The sequence below is a fragment of the Anomaloglossus baeobatrachus genome, chromosome 8 (genome assembly GCF_048569485.1).
Source record: "Anomaloglossus baeobatrachus isolate aAnoBae1 chromosome 8, aAnoBae1.hap1, whole genome shotgun sequence".
Taxonomy (NCBI): Eukaryota; Metazoa; Chordata; class Amphibia; order Anura; family Aromobatidae; genus Anomaloglossus; species Anomaloglossus baeobatrachus.
The window spans coordinates 46654802-46669816 of NC_134360.1; the positions used below are offsets into that span (position 1 = coordinate 46654802).

At 48.2% G+C, this 15015-nt stretch overlaps 1 protein-coding gene across 2 annotated transcripts in view; it reads left to right on the top strand.

Annotated features, from left to right (window-relative positions):
* FGD5 (FYVE, RhoGEF and PH domain containing 5) overlaps positions 1 to 15015 on the top strand; it is a 152835-nt gene that overhangs the window by 60449 nt on the left and 77371 nt on the right. The gene's annotated exons all lie outside the window — the stretch shown is intronic.

Genomic DNA, 15015 nt, shown 5'->3' on the forward strand with positions numbered 1-15015 from the left:
GCTTCTACACCGGCTCCGTCAGGATCCCAGCAGCGCCACACATAACCTTGCGATGCTGGGATCTTCACGGAGGCCGTGAAAGCTGGTAACCATTATACACATCGGGTAACTAAGGTCCCTTAGTTACCCGATGTGTATCATAGTTAACAGTGTACAGCGGCTCACACTCACTCTCACACACACCTCACACACACATCACACACACATCACATCGCATCCACACATCAAGGTCCTGCAGCTGCGGAACATACACACACATAACAGCACACACACATAACAGCACACACATACACACACAAATCAGATCACACTCACACACACACACATCACATCGCATCCACATACTCACAACATCCTGGGATATCGCTTGCTTCTCGGCCTCGATACTGTGCTGTTGTGATCTTCCAGGACCTGCCGGAGGATCACATGGCCAGAAGCATGTGATATCCCCGGATGTTGTGAGTATAAGCGCGTATGTGCGATATCGTCAGTGTCTGTGTGTGTGAGTGGATGCGATCGGGTGTGTGTGAGTGTATGCGATCGGGTGTGTGTGAGTGGATGCGATCGGGTGTGTGTGAGTGGATGCGATCGGGTGTGTGTGAGTGGATGCGATCGGGTGTGTGTGAGTGGATGCGATCGGGTGTGTGTGAGTGGATGCGATCGGGTGTGTGTGAGTGGATGCGATCGGGTGTGTGAGTGTCGGCAGAGGAGCACGGCGTGCTGGAGGAGGCTGGGAGCAGAGAGGCTGATCATGGGGAAGGCTGGGAGGAGAGAGGCTGATTGTGGGGGAGGCTGGGACGAGGGAGGCTGATGCTGGTGGAGGCTGATGCTTGGGGAGGCTGGGAGCGGAAGGCTGATGCTGAGGGAGGCTGGGAGAGGGAGGCTGGGAGGAAGGAGGCTGGGAGGAGAGAGGCTGATCCTGGGGAAGGCTGGGAAGGGGAGGCTGATGCTGGGGGAGGCTGGAAGGAGAGAGGCTGGAAGGAGAGAGGCTGATGCATGGGGAGGCTGATGCTGGGGGAGGCTGGAAGGAGAGAGGCTAATGCTGGTGGAGGCTGATGCTTGGGGAGGCTGATGCTGGGGGAGACTGGGAGGGGAAGGCTGATGCTGAGGGAGGCTGGGAGGAAGGAGGCTGGGAGGAGAGAGGCTGATCCTGGGGAAGACTGGGAACGGGAGGCTGATGCTGAGGGAGGCTGGAAGGAGAGAGGCTGATGCTGGGGGAGGCTGGAAGGAGAGAGGCTGATGCTGGTGGAGGCTGATGCTTGGGGAGGCTGATGCTGGGGGAGACTGGGAGCGGAAGGCTGATGCTGAGGGAGGCTGGGAGAGGGAGGCTGGGAGGAAGGAGGCTGGGAGGAGAGAGGCTGATCCTGGGGAAGGCTGGGAAGGGGAGGCTGATGCTGGGGGAGGCTGGAAGGAGAGAGGCTGATGCTGGTGGAGGCTGATGCATGGGGAGGCTGATGCTGGGGGAGACTGGGAGCAGAAGGCTGATGCTGAGGGAGGCTGGGAGGAAGGAGGCTGGGAGGAGAGAGGCTGATCCTGGGGAAGGCTGGGAAGGGGAGGCTGATGCTGAGGGAAGCTGGAAGGAGAGAGGCTGATGCTGGGGGAGGCTGGAAGGAGAGAGGCTGAGGCTGGGAGGAGAGAGGCTGATGCTGGGGAAGGCTGATGCTGAGGGAGGCTGGGAGGGGAAAGCTGATGCTGGGGAAGGCTGGGAGGACGGAGGCTGGGAGGAGAGAGGCTGATCCTGGGAAGGCTGGGAGAGGGAGGCTGATGCTGGAGGAGGCTGGAAGGAGAGAGGCTGATGCTGGCGGAGGCTGATGCTGGGGAGGCTGGGAGAGGGAGGCTGATGCTGAGGGAGGCTGGGAGGAGGGAGGCTGGGAGAGGTAGGCTGAGAGAAGAGAGGCTGATGCACACACACACACACACACACACACACACACACACACGCGCGCACTGCACAACACACCACACACACACACACACACTGGGAACCACAAACAACTGCCCTACACAGACACCCACACATACAGACAACGCTGCACACACAGACAACGCTGCACACACAAACACCGCGGCACACACAAATATACGCACATACCGCACAACACACACATTGCTCAAAACATACCTCCCCCCAAAACACACCACACACACACAAACCGTGCAACACACACACAACGCTACAGACACACAGCGCTCCACAAACAACGCAACACACGCAACACACATACAACACCGCTCTCACCCCCCGTCACACCCAGATAACACCCAGAACATGTACAGCGCCTACACAAACACTTGGTAACTACAGACAACAACATCTCTCTCTATATATATATATATATATATATATAACAAAAATCATACATGAACTACACAATACGTAAATTCTAGAATACCCGATGCGTAGAATCGGGCCACCTTCTAGTATAATATATAGGAATAGATCCCTCTGTGTGTAATGACTCTATATAATATATAGAAATAGATTCCTCTGTGTGTAATGACTCTATATAATATATAGGAATAGATCCCTCTCTGTGTAATTACTCTATATAATATATAGGAATACTGTAGATCCCTCTGTGTGTAATGACTCTATATAATATATAGGAGTAGATCCCTGTGTGTAATGACTCTATATAATATATAGGAATAGATCCCTCTGTGTGTAATGACTCTATATAATATATAGGAATAGATCCCTCTGTGTGTAATGACTCTATATAATATATAGGAATAGATCCCTGTGTGTAATGACTCTATATAATATATAGGAATAGAGCCATCTGTGTGTAATGACTAATATAATATATAGGAATAGATCCCTCTGTGTGTAATTACGCTATATAATATATAGGAATAGATCCCTCTGTGTGTAATGACTCTATATAATATATAGGAATAGATCCCTGTGTGTAATGGCTCTATATAATATATAGGAATAGATCCCTCTGTGTGTAATGACTCTATATAATATATAGGAATAGATCACTGTGTGTAATGACTCTATATAATATCTAGGAATAGATCCCTCTGTGTGTAATTACTCTATATAATTTATAGGAATAGATTCCTCTGTGTTTAATTACTCTATATAATATATAGGAATACTGTAGATCCCTCTGTGTGTAATGACTCTATATAATATATAGGAATAGATCCCTGTGTGTAATGACTCTATATAATATATAGGAATAGATCCCTCTGTGTGTAATGACTCTATATAATATATAGGAATAGATCCCTCTGTGTGTAATGACTCTATATAAAATATAGGAATAGATCCGTGTGTAATGACTCTATATAATATATAGGAATAGAGCCCTCTGTGTGTAATGACTAATATAATATATAGGAATAGATCCCTCTGTGTGTAATTACTCTATATAATATATAGGAATAGATCCCTCTGTGTGTAATGACTCTATATAATATATAGGATTAGATCCCTGTGTGTAATGACTCTATATAATATATAGGAATAGATCTCTCTGTGTGTAATGACTGTATATAATATATAGGAATAGATCCCTGTGTGTAATGACTCTATATAATATATAGGAATAGAGCCCTCTGTGTGTAATGACTAATATAATAGATAGGAATAGATCCCTCTGTGTGTAATTACGCTATATAATATATAGGAATAGATCCCTCTGTGTGTAATGACTCTATATAATATATAGGAATAGATCCCTGTGTGTAATGGCTCTATATAATATATAGGAATAGATCCCTCTGTGTGTAATGACTCTATATAATATATAGGAATAGATCACTGTGTGTAATGACTCTATATAATATATAGCAATAGATCCCTCTGTGTGTAATTACTCTATATAATATATGCATTCCCTTTTTGTATTGAATTACTGAGATAAAATAACTTTTTGATGATATTTTAATTCATTGAGATGCACCTGTATTGTCTTTATGTTGCTACATTTACTGGTTCTGACCTCTCTTGCACACTTTTCTCTCCATGTTTGGCGTTTGGTGTGCGGTTTGCTGATCCCTCATTACTAGTTGTGCCCTCAGTTTTTCCTGCCAGCCCGACCGAGCTCCACTGTGTGCACTGCGGCCTAGATATACAGGAGAAATATAATGATCCATCATGTGTTCTCTATATGTTAATCTAATAATATCTGTCTGGACAGATGTGAGCCATGTTATTATGTGCAGGATCCTCAGTGATATCCAGACCTCACACTACATATTTCAGTATATAAAAAACATTATCAGCATTCATAAATAATCTCCAGAGACAATGTATCTAATCTTGATATATGTGATACTGTCTGCGGAGTTGTGTATTTAATTCTGTTATATGTGATACTGTCTGTTGATCTGTGTATCTAATCCTGTTATATATGATACTGTCTACTGAGTTGTGTATCTAATCCTGGTATATATGATATTGGCTGCTGATCTGTGTATCTAATCCTGGTATATATGATATTGGCTGCTGAGCAGTGTATCTAATCCTGGTATATATGATATTGGCTGCTGAGCTGTGTACCTAATCCTGTTAGATATGATATTGGCTGCTGAGCAGTGTATCTAATGCTGTTATATATGATATTGGCTGCTGAGCAGTGTATCTAAACCTGGTATATATGATATTGGCTGCTGAGCTGTGTATCTAATCCTGGTATATATGATATTGGCTGCTGAGCTGTGTATCTAATCCTGGTATATATGATATTGGCTGCTGAGCTGTGTACCTAATCCTGGTATATATGATATTGTCTACTGAGCTGTGTATCTAATCCTGGTATATATGATATTGGCTGCTGAGCTGTGTATCTAATCCTGGTATATATGATATTGGCTGCTGAGTTGTGTATCTAATCCTGGTATATATGATATTGGCTGCTGAGCTGTGTATCTAATCCTGGTATATATGATATTGGCTGCTGAGCTGTGTATCTAATCCTGGTATATATGATATTGTCTACTGAACTGTGTATCTAATCCTGGTATATATGATATTGGCTGCTGAGCAGTGTATCTAATCCTGGTATATATGATATTGGCTGCTGAGCTGTGTATCTAATCCTTGTATATATGATATTGGCTGCTGAGCTGTGTATCTAATCCTGGTATATATGATATTGGCTGCTGAGTTGTGTATCTAATCCTGGTATATATGATATTGGCTGCTGAGCTGTGTATCTAATCCTGGTATATATGATATTGGCTGCTGAGTTGTGTATCTAATCCTGGTATATATGATATTGGCTGCTGAGTTGTGTATCTAATCCTGGTATATATGATATTGGCTGCTGAGTTGTGTATCTAATCCTGGTATATATGATATTGGCTGCTGAGCTGTGTATCTAATCCTGGTATATATGATATTGGCTGCTGAGCTGTGTATCTAATCCTGGTATATATGATATTGTCTACTGAGCTGTGTATCTAATCCTGGTATATATGATATTGGCTGCTGAGCTGTGTATCTAATCCTGGTATATATGATATTGGCTGTTGAGTTGTGTATCTAATCCTGGTATATATGATATTGGCTGCTGAGTTGTGTATCTAATCCTGGTATATATGATATTGGCTGCTGAGCTGTGTATCTAATCCTGGTATATATGATATTGGCTGCTGAGCTGTGTATCTAATCATGGTATATATGATATTGGCTGCTGAGCAGTGTATCTAATCCTGGTATATATGATATTGGCTGCTGAGCTGTGTATCTAATCCTGGTATATATGATATTAGCTGCTGAGCAGTGTATCTAATCCTGGTATATATGATATTGGCTGCTGAGTTGTGTATCTAATCCTGGTATATATGATATTAGCTGCTGAGCAGTGTATCTAATCCTGGTATATATGATATTGGCTGCTGAGTTGTGTATCTAATCCTGGTATATATGATATTGGCTGCTGAGCAGTGTATCTAATCCTGGTATATATGATATTGGCTGCTGAGTTGTGTATCTAATCCTGGTATATATGATATTGGCTGCTGAGCTGTGTATCTAATCCTGGTATATATGATATTGGCTGCTGAGTTGTGTATCTAATCCTGGTATATATGATATTGGCTGCTGAGCAGTATATCTAATCCTGGTATATATGATATTGGCTGCTGAGCAGTGTATCTAATCCTGGTATATATGATATTGGCTGCTGAGCAGTGTATCTAATCCTGGTATATATGATATTGGCTGCTGAGCTGTGTATCTAATCCTGGTATATATGATATTGGCTGCTGAGTTGTGTATCTAATCCTGGTATATATGATATTGGCTGCTGAGCAGTGTATCTAATCCTGGTATATATGATATTGGCTGCTGAGTTGTGTATCTAATCCTGGTATATATGATATTGGCTGCTAAGCTGTGTATCTAATCCTGGTATATATGATATTGGCTGCTGAGTTGTGTATCTAATCCTGGTATATATGATATTGGCTGCTGAGCTGTGTATCTAATCCTGGTATATATGATATTGGCTGCTGAGCTGTGTATCTAATTCTGGTATATATGATATTGGCTGCTGAGCTGTGTATCTAATCCTGGTATATATGATATTGGCTGCTGAGTTGTGTATCTAATCCTGGTATATATGATATTGGCTGCTGAGCTGTGTATCTAATTCTGGTATATATGATATTGGCTGCTGAGCTGTGTATCTAATCCTGGTATACGTGATACTATCTGCTGAGCTTTGTATCACATCCTATCATGTGATACTATTTGCTGAGCTGTTGTATCTAATCCTATCTTGTGTGATACTGAGCAAAATGTTTGATTCTGGTATTTGATAGATATATAAATGTCTTCCATTATTGGCTTTCAGCATCTATTGGACTCTAGTGAGCGTCTGATGCCAAGGACGGGGGTCACTCAGGACTCACTCGGGGTCACTCAGGGATCACTCAAGGTCACTCAGGAGTCACTCAGGGGTCACTCAGGAGTCACTCAGGACTCACTCGGAGTCACTCATTGGTCACTGAGGGGGTCACTCAGGACTCACTCGGAGTCACTCGGAGTCACTCGGGGTCACTTGGGGTCACTCAGGAGTCACTCAGGGGTCACTCAGGTGTCACTCAGGACTCACTCAGGGGTCACTCAGGACTCACTTGGAGTCACTCAGGAGTCACTCAGAGGTCACTCAGGACTCACTCGGAGTCACTCAGGGGTCACTCAGGGTCACTCTGCAGCTGATAGCGCAAAAGCTCTCATCCAAAAACCTTGATGTGCAGTCAGCGTGGTCCTTGAGGGGCTCAGATGTGCAGAGGCGTACATAGATATCAAGGGCCCCCATAGCAAAAGTTCTAATTGATCCCTCCCCTCCCCCAATAAATATTCGTCTGGGTCACATAATAGCGTAGGTCACAGCTTTTCAGCCCTTTCAAAGTAATCTTCCTCCGATAGAAGCCTCTAGATTCCCCTTTCATTGCAGCCATAAAGTATGATGAAAACAAAAATGCCCCCCAAACACTGTATGATCCCCCCCCACAGTGCCCTCCACACACACAGTATGGTGACCCTACTGTACCCCCCTCAACTACCCCAGCAAAGTATGGTGACCCCAACACAGTATAATGGCCCTCTAGTGGTGGTATACCATTGCGTCCATGGTGGTTGTCACCCAGCTTTCCCAGCATCAGAACGTGTGTGATGACTGATCTGTTACATTGTGACTAGTGATGAGCGAGCATGCTTGTCACTACTCGGTACTCGCACGAGTATCGCTGTACTCGGGCTGCTCGGCGGGGACCGAGTAATCTCGCGATACTCGTGCTGTATTCGTGGTCTTCATTTCTGCATGTTGGCGCTCTTTTGAGAGCCAGCCCTCATGCAGGGATTGGCTGGTAGACCACTGCAATGCCACAGCCCTGTTAGTTGTGGAATTGCAGTGATTGGCCGGCCTGCACAGCGTCACCGAGCCTTTATACCGGCCGGCGCGCTGTGCTCTGCTCACAGCTATCCAGACAGTCAGTGCAGGGAGAGTGTCGCTGATTCAGGGAAAGCTTTGCGGCCCTTTATAGCTTTTTCAGTTGCAGGGCTGCAAACAGTGTGACCAAAAGTCCTTCTCAGGACTATTCTAGTTGTATACAGGCAGGCAGGGTATAGCCAGGTCGGAGTACAGTAGCAGAGTCCTTCTCAGGACTATTGTTGCTATATACAGGCAGGGTATAGCCAGGTCGGAATACAGGCTAGTGACCAAAAGAGTCCTTGTCAGGACTATTGTACCAGTATACAGGCAGGCAGGCAGGGTAGTGGTGACCGTATACCAGCCTTCATCATATCTGGGGCTGGTGTACACAGTGTAAAACAGTCCAGATAGTGTCAGACTTCTCAGTAATTGTCGCTCCTAAAAACCAGTTAGGTTCTTATTGCGTCCGTGCTTGCATTTAAAAACAGCACGTGTGTGGCAGTCGGTGGCAGCGTCAGGCTCCATATTGTCCCTGGATAGAGACGTGCATGATGGCCTGTAAACATGAAGTGCCCATTGGAAGGAAGTGGGTCTATTGTAGTATAGCCCTTAGGCAGGGCAGCCAAAAATTGGGAGGCTCCACATTGTCCCTGGATAGAGATGTGCATGAGGGCCTCAAAACATTGTTCCCATTGCAAAGGAGCGGGTCTCCTGTCGTTGTAATGCCCATTCAGAAAGAATGGGCGAAAAAATTTACCACTGGGGGTATACCTGAAACAACGGCTTAACTATTGTAACGGTCACCATGATGGCGCATGAGGAGAAGGAGGAGCAGTCCAGCGATTAGCCAAAGTCCAGAAGTGTGTTACCATGGGTGAGTGGAGGTACATGGCAAATTCCCGTTACAAACTTTAAATTCCGCTCTCATTTGCTGGTGGTGTGGTGAAGTCTGGCCCAATCCAACCCTTGTTCATCTTGATCAGAGTCAGCCTGTCAGCATTTACAGTTGACAGGCGGGTGCGTTTATCTGTAATGATTCCACCTGCGGCACTAAAAACACGCTCTGACAAAACGCTAGCGGCAGGGCAGGCCAGGACTTCCAAGGCGTAGAGAGCCAATTCATGCCACGTGTCCAGCTTGGATACACATTAATTGTAAGGCACAGAGGAATGTCGGAGTACAGTTGTTTGATCTGCAAGGTACTCCTTGAGCATCTGGCCAAACTTAGGATTTCTTGTGTCACTACCCCTCACCTCAGGGGCTGTGGTATGTGAGGGGCTGAGAAAACTGTCCCACATCTTAAAGACTGTTCCCCTACCTCTGGCGGATTGGACTTGTGCCCCTCTCGGCTGTACGCCTTGGTTGTCCAGTGATTCCTGACCTATGCCGCTAGCGTTTTGTGAGGGGAATGCTTTGCCTACTTCCGTGACTATGGCCTTCTGGAACTGCTGCATTTTGCCTGACCTCTCCGCCTCGGGAATAAGAGATATAAAGTTCTCCTTTTAGCGTGGGTCTAACAGTGTTACCAACCAGTAATGATTGTCGGCCAAGATGTTCTTAACGCGAGGGTCACGAGACAGGCAGCTTACCATAAAGTCAGCCATGTGTGCCAGACTCTTAACAGCCATCACTTCAGTATCCTGACCAACACGATGACTGAACATGCTGTCCTCCTCCTCCTCCTCCTCCTCCTCCTCCTCCTCCTCCTCCTCATCATCTACCCTGTCCTCTGGCCAGCCACGCTGAACCGAGGATATGACTGCATGTCATATCCTCAATTTGGCCAGAGAGTTGCTCCATGTCTTCATCCTCCTCCTCGTCATAGTCCTCCACTGCACGTTGTGATGAGACGAGGCTGGGCTGTGTGTTATCATCACCCACACCCACTACTGTTTCTTGCTCAAACTCATCGCGCTCCGCCTGCAATGCATCATGGTTGTTTTTTGAGCAGAGACCATTTTAGAAGGCAGAGAAGCGGTATGGTGACGCTAATAATGTCGTCATCGCCGCTCACCATCTTGGTGGAGTCCTCAAAGTTTTGGCGGATGGTGCATAGGTCGGACATCCATCTCCACTCCTCAGGTGTTATGTGTGGAGTTTGACCCATTTCCCGACGGCTTAGGTGATGCAGGTACTCAACAACTGCCCTCTTCTGCTCACATATCCTGACCAACTTGTGCAGAGTTGAATTCCAACGCGTGGGGACATCACACACCAGTCTGTGTGCCGGAAGATGCAAACGGCGTCTTAAGCCGGCAAGGCCGGCTGAAGCAGTAGGTGACTTTCGAAAATGTGCAGACAGGCGGCGAACTTTTACCAGCAGATCAGACAGCTCTGAGTATGACTTTAGAAACCGCTGAACCACGAGGTTGAGCACATGGGCCACGCATGGAACATGTGTCAGCTGGCCTCGCCTCAAAGCCGCCACCAGGTTCCGGCCATTGTCACACACGACCTTTCCTGGCTTTAGGTTCAGAGTTGTGAGCCAGTGATCTGCCTGCTGTTTCAGAGCTGTCCACACCTCTTCTGCATTGTGGGGTTTGTCACCTATGCAGATTAGCTTCAGCACTGCCTGTTGCCGCTTCGCCGAGGCAGTGCTGCAGTGCTTCTGTGTCGCCCTGGACAAGCCAGGGGCCACAGAGCACAACACTTAAACACCCCACACTCCCTGCAGGCATATCATAGTCAAAACACAAAATCCTTGTTGCCTTCCCCAGGGGCTGTTGTCCACACCAGGGTGTGGAGCCAGGCGGTTGGTCTCCACCCACCGAGGAGGAGGGAAAACACAGGCAGTGAGAGTTAAGCTAAGGAAGTGGAAGGAGGAAAGTAGTAGAGAGGAGAAAAGTGACAGCAAAGAGCCTGAATTTGGTCCGGGTGTGTGGCCCGGACAGGACAGCAAGGTTGGCAGGATGTGGTGACCGTCTGCAGTGGAGGCCGATTGGAGTCTGCCGTAAGGACCGTGGACGGGTGGTGACCCGGCCGTACCGGACCGGTATACAAAGAGAAGCCAGCACCATTGGCAGAGGACTTTCGGATCCCGGCAAGGCTTGGTGTCGCCGTGAATTTGCCAAATCCGTTAGTGAAGGGAACCTCAGGGTTTCCAAACAGCCAAGTCCAGATAGAAGGCAACCGTACAACCGTGAAGGGGAGACACCGCCACCGCTAAGGGCAACCGTCTCCCAGGGCCAGCGCCTGTGGGCAAAAGGGGCTCCTCCGGCCCATATCCAGGTCGGGGAGCGGGTTACCGTTGGGAAACCATCACTACCAACACTTAACTTAGGTGCAGGGAGAGACAGTCATCACTAACCTGCAGGGAGGAACAACCGCAGCCGTCCGAGTGACCCGTCCATCCAGCCACTTGTTTTACCGTGAACTGTGTCATCATCATTGGGCTGAGTGAGTACCTCCGTGCCGTGCGGCACAGCGCTGCCCCTGCGACCCTGCACCTCATCAGGCCCCGCAACCCGCCTGTCATCCATCTCTACCCCATCACCAGGCCCCGGGACAACCAACCCCCCTACCCACGGAGGGGAGAAATAACAACAAAGCTGCTCCCTGTCACAGGCTCCCGGGATCCCCGTCCAGAGCAGCGGTGGTGTCCACACAATCACCACAACCGTGGGTGGCGTCACGGACAATATCCCCAAAACCCAAACCACCCCTTTTCACTCACGGGCGAGTAGCGCCGCTCGAGTCCCCGGGATCCGGCCATCGCTCGAGCCAACGAGCAGCAGCAGCCGTAGAGCAGCGTCAGCCGGACCCGAGCAGTGGGAGAGCGCACCGTCCCCTCCTCCGCCCGCGACACTTCCAGCTTGGGACTGGTGTGGAGGGTAAAGTGGATCAGGATGCACAGGAGGAGGAGGAGGCTGAGGAGCATGACATTCCGGAGCTGTAGAGTGTGTGTGAAACCCTGACTGAGGTAGGGCCTGCAAAACTTGGTGTGTGAAGGACGTGTTCCGTCCCTCGCTCAGACTGGGTCCCAGCTTGCACAATATTAACCCAGTGTGACGTCAACGAGATGTAGCGGCCTTGCCCACATGCACTTGTCCACGTGTCTGTGGTTAGGTGGACTTTGGCTGAAACAGCGTTGTTCAGGGCACGTGTGATGTTTTGTGACACGTGGTTATGCAATGCGGGGACGGCACACCGGGAGAAATAGTGGCGGCTGTGGACCGAGTAACGTGGGACAGCTGCCACCATCATGTCGCGGAATGCTTCTGTCTCAACCAGCCTAAAAGGCAACATTTCCAGCGCAAGCAGTCGCGAAATGTTAGCATTTAGAACTGTGGCATGTGGGGTGTTGGCAGTGTATTTGCGCCTGCGTTCAAAGGTTTGCTGAATGGATAACTGAACGCTGCGCTGGGACAAGGACGTGCTTGATGATGGTGTTATTTCTGCGTGGGTAACTGCAGGTGCAGGGCCGGAGGAGGCTTGTTCGCAGGCAGCATGGACAGGGTATTGGCTCGCATGCACAACCAGCGAAGACGTAGCAGTGACATCAGCAAGCACTGCTCCTCGACTCTGTTGTACTTCCCACAAAGTCGGGTGCTTGGCTGACATGTGCCTGATCATGCTGGTGGTGGTCAGGCTGCTAGTTTTGGTACCCCTGCTGATGCTGGCATGGCAGGTGTTGCAAATGGCCTTTTTAGAATCATCTGGAGCCAACTTAAAAAACTGCCAGTGTCAGAGTTCCGGGTTTTCCAGTTTTCTTTTGAAAGAGCTTGCCCTTTGTTAACATGGAGTTTTCTGTTCTGTTGCCCTACTTCCTGTCCATCTGTTTAAAAGCCGCCCCTAAAGCTTAGTCCAGTGCCTGAGTATACTGCTTTCTGTGTGCTCCTGCCCTGCTGCTTTTGGTTCCTGATTGTTATTCGGATCCTCTTGGAAAACAACCGACACCGACTCTGGACTTCATCTGGTATCATCTAGCTGTGCCCGGACTCCGTTTGCCGTCTTTGGTCGGCACTTCTGCCCGGTTCCTTCCGTTTAATACCACTCTGGACTCACATCACGTACGGACATTTTTGGACTTACCTATTGCCCTTTTGTGTCCCGGCTGCTGCGCATTTAGGGCTTCTGGGGTGATTGCCAGACAGTCCCTGTATAGGGGTTCGCTCTTGGTGGTCTCCCTGGGGGAGTCCGGTGCGCGGTCCCGGGAATTCCCTTTCGCTCCGTCCCTGGAAGGTATTTCCTGTATTTATGTTCTACTGTGTTTTTGTTCCGTTTATGTACATATTTGCTGGTTGCATATTATAAACGTCTTGCACCAAGAACTCGTCTCTGGTTGTCATTGCCCTAACGCAATCGAAATCCTCAATACATACAATAGTATTACAGCCAGACTCGGGAAGACCTAACATTTGTACAGGCACCTTGTGTCGTGTTGTTCCGGGGAACAGTTGCCTGACGTCTGCCTGGGGCCACCACTCTGCTTCTTACTGCCTGTTGGGATGCTACGCCTCCCTCCCCCTGTGCACTGCTGTCCTCGCTCTGCATATCCTCCTGCCAGGTTGGGTCAGTTACTGGATCATCCACCACGTCGTCTTCCTCTTCCGCACCCTGCTCCTCCTCCTGACTTCCTGACAATTGTGTCTCATCATCGTCCACCCCTTGTTGAGACACGTTGCCAACTTCGTGAGAACGTGGCTGCTCAAATATTTGGGCATCTGTACATACAATCTCGTCATGGCCCACTTCAACAGGAGCTGGCGAGAGGCCAGAATTTGTGAATGGAAACGTGAACGAACAGCTCTTCCGAGTGTCCAAGTGTGGGATCAGTAATGTCCGTGGACGTGTACTCGGCCTGGTGGTAGGAAGGAGGATCAGGTTCTGAAATGTGCGGTGCAGTATCACGACTACTGACACTTGCCCGTGTGGAAGACAGAGTGTTTGTGGTGGTGCCAATCTGACTGGAAGCATTATCCGCTATCCAACTAACAACCTGTTGACACTGGTCTTGGTTCAAGAGCGGTGTACTGCTGCGGTCCCCAAGAATTTGGGACAGGACGTGCGAGCGACTAGATGTGGCCCTTTGTTGTGGCGAAATTAGAGCTTGCACACAACCTCGGTCTCTGCCTGCACCACCATCACGTCCACTTCCTTGTTCGTTGACAACGCCCTTGCGCATTTTGCAATGCTGTGCTGATGTGTATTCACTAGACTTGTGCGTTATATCCAAGTTTTTGCAAAACTCACACAAATGCAGCGGAAAGCTGCCACCAACAGGCACACACGTGCGGTTTTTAAATGCAAGCACGGAGGCACTAAGAACCTAACAGGTCTCTATCCAGGGACAACGTGGAGCCTCCCAATTTTTGGCTGCCCTGCCTAAGGGCTATACTACAATAGACCCACTTCCTTCCAATGGGCACTTCAGGTTTACAGGCCCTCATGCGCGTCTGTATGCAGGGACAACGTGGAGCCTCCCAATTTTTGGCTGCCCTGCCTAAGGGCTATACTACAATAGACCCACTTCCTTACAATGGGCACTTCAGGTTTACAGGCCCTCATGCACGTCTGTATGCAGGGACAACGTGGAGCCTCCCAATTTTTGGCTGCCCTGCCAAAAGGCTATACTACAATAGACCCACTTCCTTCCAATGGGCACTTCAGGTTTACAGGCCCTCATGCACGTCTCTATCCAGGGACAACGTGGAGCCTCCCAATTTTTGGCTGCCCTGCCTAAGGGCTATACTACAATAGACCCACTTCCTTCCAATGGGCACTTCAGGTTTACAGGCCATCATGCACGTCTCTATCCAGGGACAATGTGGAGCCTCCCAATTTTTGGCTGCCCTGCCTAAGGGCTATACTACAATAGACCCACTTCCTTACAATGGGCACTTCAGGTTTACAGGCCATCATGCACGTCTGTATGCAGGGGCATTGGTGAACCTCACAATTTTGGACTGCCCTGGCAAAGGAAAATACTACAAAGACTCACTTCCTCAAAATGGGCACATTAGACTCAAGAGGCCTTCATGTACGTCTCTTCTCAGGGACATCGGAGTGCCACACAATGTTTTCACGTAAAATCTTTCATGTATTAATCTCAAAAAGTAACATACACCAGCTCTATCTCACTATTGGGTATGTGCCCTTAACATTTCCGCCATGAAAA